General features: G+C 56.1%; 1 pseudogene across 1 annotated transcript; it reads left to right on the forward strand.

The window, feature by feature from the left end:
• Nucleotides 1-4,147: 4,147 nt before the first annotated feature.
• On the forward strand, nt 4,148-4,853 carry LOC308517052 (small ubiquitin-related modifier 2-A-like; annotated as a pseudogene). The gene is made up of 3 exons: nt 4,148-4,223; nt 4,255-4,401; nt 4,608-4,853. The product of its transcript is annotated as a small ubiquitin-related modifier 2-A-like (transcript).
• Nucleotides 4,854-7,697: the final 2,844 nt, after the last annotated feature.

Raw genomic sequence — 7,697 nt, forward strand, 5'->3', positions numbered from 1 at the left:
TTTGAGCCAAACTGTCGACAATTGTCGGGAAGCCAGATTTTGCTCTGGAGAATGGCAGCTTTGCAAGTGGGTTACGTCACATCCATTGGTGATAAATTAGGGAAGAGGGAAAAAGCAAAGTGGGGAAACCTCTGAGATTAGATGAAAAGTAAAATGATAGACGCATACACCTTTTACAGAGATGGGAACAGGTAGTGAACAGTCAACAATTAACATGATAAAACAATGAGAGGATTTATGATCCCCGCCCTGGGGCACAGATCTGGAAAAGGGGGCGTTACCCTAACATTTTAAAGGAACGTTATCGTAGATGCAAATGCCAATAGACAGGCTCAGTGAAGGTAGAGATTGACCTTTGTCAGGGAAGATACCGGCCTAGGACAGGACTACCCACCACTAACTGCTTTTAGTTAAAAGAGTTTTACTTTCAGACCATCCTTTGTGGTTGCGCTTCGGTCTCTGAATTCGCAAGGCTGCCCTGCAGGCCTTCCCTGAGCTAGTCAGGCTAGCACGTGGCCCCTTTTCGTCCACACATGTACGCTTTTAAAATTTTTACAAAACAACTTTCTGCGTTTCTGGAGTAACAAATACCTATAAAATGCATCTTATAAAAACCAGCAGAAGGATAATAACGGGGACTGTGCTTGGCAGGAGACTGAGCTGTGGGGGCAGGCCCAGGGGACTTAGCTTTATTGCTAACATTTGGACTTGTTACACTGAGTTGTAATCATGTGAGTTGTGTATGCTTAAATGGCTCAGGCTTTGATTGGGGGTGAGGAAGAGTGGGGGAGGGGTGCGCAAACTGCTGGGATGTAAGGTGCCAGGCAAAGGGGCTGGAGGTTGTTACCTACAAATCTTCTGCCCTGAAGGGTTCCCACTCGGGAAGGGGCGCTTTGACATACAGCCTGGCTCAGTTGTAAGCTTATCTCCCTTCCTTCCTCCTTCCTTCCTTCCTTCCTTCCTTCCTTCCTTCCTTCCTTCCTTCCTTCCCTCCCTCCCTCCCTCCCTCCCTCCTTCCTTCCCTCCCTCCCTCCCTCCCTCCTTCTTTCCTTCCTTCCTTCCTTCCTTCCTTCCTTCCTTCCTTCCTTCCTCCCTCCCTCCCTCCCTCCCTTCTTTCCTTCCTTCCTTCCTTCCTTCCTTCCTTCCTTCCTTCCTTCCTTCCTTCTTTCCTTCCTTCCTTTTGTTCACTGGTGAACAAAGCAAAGGAGCGGTGTGGAGAGGGAAGTGGGAAGCCCATAAGCAAATAAATGAGCAAATGAACAAATAAGGGAACAAGAATATTAAACAGTGGTGAGTGCGCTGCAGAAAAGTAAACGAGCTGGTGTGGTAGCAAGCGCCAGCTCCTGGTGAGCCTGGGCAGTCCGAGCAAGCTCTGAGGACCAGGGCGCTGCAGACGGTGAGGGTGGGGGAGCCAAGACCAAGCCCACACCCCTCGTTGAGTGGGGTCGGAACTGAGTGGGGCTGGGAATGTTTAATACTGATCTCGAGTGTGAGCAGAGCCAGGCTGTGCGTGTGTGAGTGGGTGTTGTGGGTGCACATAGATGGGTGAGCAGGAGTGGAGGGAGGCCCACCGATGAACTCACCCAAGGGAGGCTGTGCGTGGCCCCGATCAGGAGGGAAAGGGACCCGGCGGTGCTGTGTGTGGAGAGCTGCCAGGCAGGCAGGAGGGAGTCACCTGGGCTTCTCGCTCCAGCACACGTGCAACTACAAAGCCTGGTGTTCCTGTGGGTATTGATGCAGCTCCGTGTGGTCTCTGTGGGGTGAGGCCTTCCTGAGAAATGGGGTAGCCCAGGTCATGAGAAGCTGCCTGGAGAATTCAGGGACCCCCTTCCTCCCTCCCCTCTGCCACCGGTTGACTCACTGTGAGCTCAGGCATTTCCCTGCAGCTGTGAAATGAGGAAATGGCTCTCACATTAGCACAACTGTTTGTTATGAATCTTGGAAAATGTGGGAAATCATGGAGAACAGTCCAGAGCTCACCTGTAATTCCAGCACTCAGAGCTAACCACCTCTCCAGCCGGCTCCGTGCCTTCCTCACAGGCACATCTCCTACCGACCACCACCTCGCGTGCGTGCTGTTGGCCAAAGCTTTTCCTCGCAAATATTCCTTATTTAATTAGATTTCTTCCTGGGGATGTGATATTCCGTTTCATGGACATCTTGTCATCCACTTGCTGTTTCCGAATCCATTGGTTTCATTGGCCGCCCTGCCCGGTGCCCATGTCCCTGCTGCTCAGAGGCTGACATCCAGCTGAGCCACTAGCCAAGGGCAAGGCTGGGCAGGAAGGGTCGGGAGCCGTGGACTCATGTGGTCTTTCACTCAGGATGTATTTACTGAGCATCTAGAGGCAGGCATCACCCCAGGGGCTGCAGGTGCAAACACAGGAAAGGTACAACACACCTGGTGTGGCGCTGGAGCAGTGGGGAGGGAACCAGTGGTGCAGGCAGCAGGCATGAAGACCAGTTCGTACAAACTGTCATTCCTATGTGGTGAATGCGGTGGGAAGAATAAACCAAGGCACTGGAGTCAGTGACGGGAGTGTGGGAGCTGTGTGTGTGTGGGGCCGGGGGGGAGGTTGACAGAGTCCAGCAGAGGCCAGAGTGTAGGGCCATGGATGGGACTCCGTCTATTCACCCAAGTGGCCAGGACATGACGGGACCCAGCTGCCCAGATTGGGGTGGACCATGTGACCCGGGCCTGAGGCCTGAAGTGTGTGGCCTGGTGTGGAACCAGATACCCTTCTGGATACACTGTGCTTTTCACAGCCAGCTCTGCCCAGCATGGCTTCTTCCTCTCCTGGTGAAAAGTTCCTTTTGTAGCACATGGCGAGCTCCCTGGCGCTGCAGGGAGAAGGGACAATCTGGGCAGAGGTCGCATGTCCTGCCCTTTGCATGCCCATGCCCAGCCGGCCCGAGACACCTTCCTGCCTGTCCCACCTCTGTCCCTTCACAGCCCCCTCCCCAGGACCCACTGCCCCTGGAGCAGGACTTGAGGGAATCCACTGTAGTTTTGGAAAACCCTGCCAATTTAAGACGAAAGCCATTTAAAAACAAGCCCAGCTTTGGGGGTGAGTGGACCGGGAGCCTCTATTTCCAGCCACGGGGGCACCGTCAGTCAAGCCTTTGGGCAGCACAAGTTGGTCACGGCTGGTCTGTGTCCGTTGCACAGGCCAACCTGGGGACAAGCTCAGCACTCGGTCATGTCTCCTGTGTAAGGACATGTGAGACACGTGGCATCAGAGGAAACAGGAATCAACACAAGGAACGGACAAGAAATGTGGCTGGAGCCGGGGTTCTGGCCCTTCCACCCCAGGGCAGCCTCCCACTTGCTGGGGCCTTTGCTCCGGACCCTCCCACCCTTGGCATCTCCACCTGCCTCCTCAGCCCAGTTGAGGAGCCCCCTGCTGCCCAGACTTGCTGTGGTCCCTTGGCCCCCCTGGGACTTCTGAGTCCTTGGGGTGAGTTGATGGTGTCCACCCCTCCCAAGGCAAAGGGGGGGGGCAGTGTCTCTGTGGACGAGGGTGGGAGATCACACAGCAGTGTCAGCTGAGGGAGATTTGGGGTCTTCTTGTTCTACGTGCACGTCTACACTTTCTATAGTGATCACATGTCCCTGTGGACCCTGGGGGAGGAAGCAACTGTCCTCTCCCATCCCAGGTTCTTCAGGCCCCCCTCTAATAATTAAATCAACATGAGACAGGTTAATGAGAGAAAACAACCAAGTTTCATGCACATATATGTGCATCTGGGGACCCCCCATACAGGAGAGGTTCAGGGACAGACGGGAAGTGAGGGACATATGACATTCTGAGCTAAGGCATCTGGGGCTTCAGAGGGAGGAGGGCCATTGCAGGATGATAAGAAGATCAGACATCCAGCCCTTCCTATAGATAGGATAGGCCCTCCCCTGTAGATAGGGCCCAAAAAGTTATTTCTGGTGATAACTCTTACTATGGGCAAGGTCCCTAATTTAAATTCTTCTGGACAGTTGGGGGTGGTGGGGGTGCAGAAGTTTCTCTAGAGCCCAAAGGGTCTGGGTTGCCTTTCACTCATAATAACCTACATACCACCCAGGCACTTCTTGGGGAGACTCGTTCTGAACCCCTACAGTGAATAAAGGGAAAGACAGAATTCTCATAAGAACGCGATGGGGGACAACGTGCCCGCACCCTCCCCCTCCTCCACCGTCGCCTCCTCCTGCCGCTCCTGGGGCTGCTGGGTGGGTGCGGACCTCGCGTCTCTTTTGTGAAGCAGCAGCCGAGGAGACTCTGGCGCTCACTGTGGCGGACGAAAAGCCCAAGGAAGGAGTCAAGGCTGAGAACAACGATCATATTAATTTGAAGGTGGCGGGCAGGATGGTTCTGTGGTGCAGTTTACAATTCAGAGGCAGCCTGGCTGTGTGTGGTTCAGTGGTTAGCGTCGGCCTACGATTCCGGTCAGGGCACATGCTGGGTTGCGGGCTCGATCCCCAGTAGGGGTGTGCAGGAGGCAGCCGATCAATAATTCTCATTATTGATCTTTCTATCTCTCTCCCTCTTTCCCTCTCTGAAATAAATAAAAATCAATAAAAATATTTTTTTAAAAAAATTAAGAGGCATAATTCTTAGTAAACTAATGGAGGCCTATTGTGAACGACAGGGTTTGTCAATGAGGCAGATCAGATTCCGACTTGACGGGCAGCCAATCAATGAAACCCTGCACAGTTGGACGTGGAGGATGAAGATACACGTGATGTGTGCCAGCAGCAGACAGAGCTAACAAGGGAACCTGCTACCCCGCTCCAGAACTTGGCTCCTACAGACCAAGAAGACATTCTCAATGAGAAAACCGCAATTTGGTTTCAAGGCATCTGACTACTACCGTAGTTTCCTCTATTCTTTTGTTTTCCCCTTCCCATTCCTTTCTTGGACATGAAGTCACTGATATGTGCACAAAGCATTTGCCTTCTTTAACACCAAGTGGCCTATGGTATGTTTTGATCGACATCAAACGGAGAGGGGCTGGGGAAAAGACTGGTCCATTGGGACCCCCCCACCCCCTTCTCCCTGAGCGGAAGCTCACTCAGCTCTCATCTTTATATTCCAGTGCGTTATTTTGCTCTCCCTGTTTAACAAAAGAAGAACAACATAAAAATCCTTGCACACCTTGTTTGGAGAATTTTAATGTTTTTCATTTATCATAGTAAAACCAAGAAAAATTTTATAACTTTTTGTACGTGGCTGTTACATGCAGGGAAATCTGCCTTTAAGAAGAGATAAATTACTCTCAAAGAAATGAATCCTAGATAGTTTTCCCTTCCAGTCAAGCGCCTTGTTTAAATCAACTGTCTTCATGAGTGCTTCACAGTAAAAAGCCTTATTTTCGTACTTTCGTTGTTGATGGCACTTTTCATTACACGAGGGTCTTTGAAGCTAGCCCTCCCTGCAAAGCCCCTAAAGGTGGGCTCACCCTGCCCGGGGGCCTCCAACCCAGAGACTGCAGTGGTGGTGATCAAGGGGGCGAACAGGAGGGAGGTGATGACTCTTGGGGGGGGGGGACAGGAGGGACACTAGGGAGGTGCTGAGTCCCAGGCCCCGTGTGCACTGCCCTCCCCCTCCCGCCGCTCCCGCCCAGAGCTGCAGATCAGCCAGTCCCACCTGCAGAGGCAAGTCCTCTGACTGCAGATTTAGGAATGGGTGGGGTCGGGTGGCAGCAGGATGGGCCTGAGGGCGGGTGAGATGGAAGAGACCGAGGAGCTCCCGCCCTTCAGATTCCTCCCCGGAGCAGGGCTGAGCCATGGACAGATGGACTGAGGGTCAGGCAGATGGTCAGGAACCACTCTAAGGAGTGCTGTTAGGACCGAGGACATGCCAACCACACACAGAAACACACCCTACACATGTGCACGTTACAGAAACGCACCAAACATAGGCACAAACAGCACCCACAGACTCACCCACCCCGTCAGAAACAGACACCCCCCCCTACACAGGTCCCCCCCCCTCCATCCATACAAAAAAACAAACTTTTTGCAAAAGAGTGTGTTAATCCTCAGCTCTATGATATTCTCTTCATTTTTTAAAAAAACACGGGTGACAACCTCTAAGTTGATTTCTCTGCCCACCTTGTACCCCAAGTGCCCTTGCCATGCAACCTAGAGAAAGACTCCAGGTTCCAGAACAGGACGGTGGTGGAGGTGGATGGTGGAGGTGTGGGGCAGGTGGGGGGGGGGGGGGCGGGCAGGGCCTGGGCCCAAGGCAGGGCCTGGGTGGTGGTGGGGGAACCATGGGCTGCATGGGGAGCCAGGCAGGCCTCTCTGTGGCAGGGTGGAGAGCAGGGCCGGAGGAGGTGCTGAGGGCAGCTGTCAGGTGGGTGGGCCCAGGGAGGTGGTGGTGGAGGGGCACACGGGGAAGGCTGCCTCCCCAGGGCATATAGCTGGGGCCTTGCCAGGGACAAGGTCTCTAGGCTGGCTGAAAAATGAAGTCTGGGATTGTCCAGGAGGATGTGCTGGGGGTGGGGGTGCCAGAGAGGTGCAGAGAGCCTTAGAGAGGTGGGGGAGGCAGGTATCCAGGTGCAGATGCGCGGGGGACCAGGCAGGAGATGGCTGGGCCAGGAAGGGGAGTGGGGGCTGAGCCGGGCCTCCAGGAGTGATCCCGTGGGTTTCACAGAAAGTTAGAAGCCAAGGGTGATGGCGCTGGGGCCTCTGGTGTCCTGCGAGGCGAGGGGCGAGGTCCAGGACAATGCGAGTTAGTGTAAGAGGTCGGTATGAGGGGCTCTCTGCGGACAGGCCTGCTGGGTGGGTGTGAGGACAGGACCCCATGCACGGCTGCCGGAGGAAGGAGCTGAGATGCGGCCAGGGGCACCAGCCCGAGGCAATGGAAACCAAGTGGACATCACTGGGGGTAGGAGGCTGGGAAGGCTCTGGTGAGGGGCGGCTGGACCTCCGGGAGGGAGAGGGGCCCAGACTCTGGGGGCAGGGGCGCACGGGGGGGGGGGGGGCTGGCCTTCTCAGCGACCCTCCCGAGTCCTTCCCTCTTTGTAAAGTGGGGGGGGGGGGGACCTAGCGGGAGTCGCCGCCTGAAGCGTCCTGGGGCACAGGGTCACCCTGGGCGGCCGCAGCAGGTGGCGGCGGGCGCAGCGTGGGGAGCGCTGTCGTTCTGGGCCTGAGCCTGCCCAGGCGGGAGGCTGGAGCCATTACCTCGCGGCTAATGCGCTCACGAGGCTGGGCAGGAGCCCCGCTTCTCCCCCCTCCACCCATTATCCCCCAGCGATAAACGCCTTTGTTCAAATCGCCCCACCGGGTTCAGGGCCTGGAGAAGACTCCCCCGGGGGCCGCGAAAGACACCTTCCCGAATAAAATCCGGGCCGGCTGCGTCGGTCCAGACCTTGCCCCGGGCTGGGAGCCCGGATCCCACGTGCGCCCCGAGCTGGGGCAGGGCTGGCGCTCTCCGGGGGCGGGGGCGCGGGTGGACCGCGCTCGCTGGGGTGGGAGGTGGGGAGAAAGCCCCCGGAGAGCGCTACTGCGCGCGGTGCTAGGACCCGAGGGAGCGGCCGGTCACCCCTCGAAGCCCGGGATTTGGCCAACCGTGCCCCAGCCCCAGCTCAACCCAGCCCACCTCCTGGTTCAGCCCGAAGTCCGGGCCCGGCTTCCCGGCCTCCCCGCCCCGCCCCCTGCCCGTCCCCGCCTCGCGCCCCGCCCCGCCCCGCCCCCTGCCCGT

The sequence above is a fragment of the Myotis nattereri genome (genome assembly GCF_964212035.1).
Source record: "Myotis nattereri genome assembly, chromosome: 3".
Taxonomy (NCBI): Eukaryota; Metazoa; Chordata; class Mammalia; order Chiroptera; family Vespertilionidae; genus Myotis; species Myotis nattereri.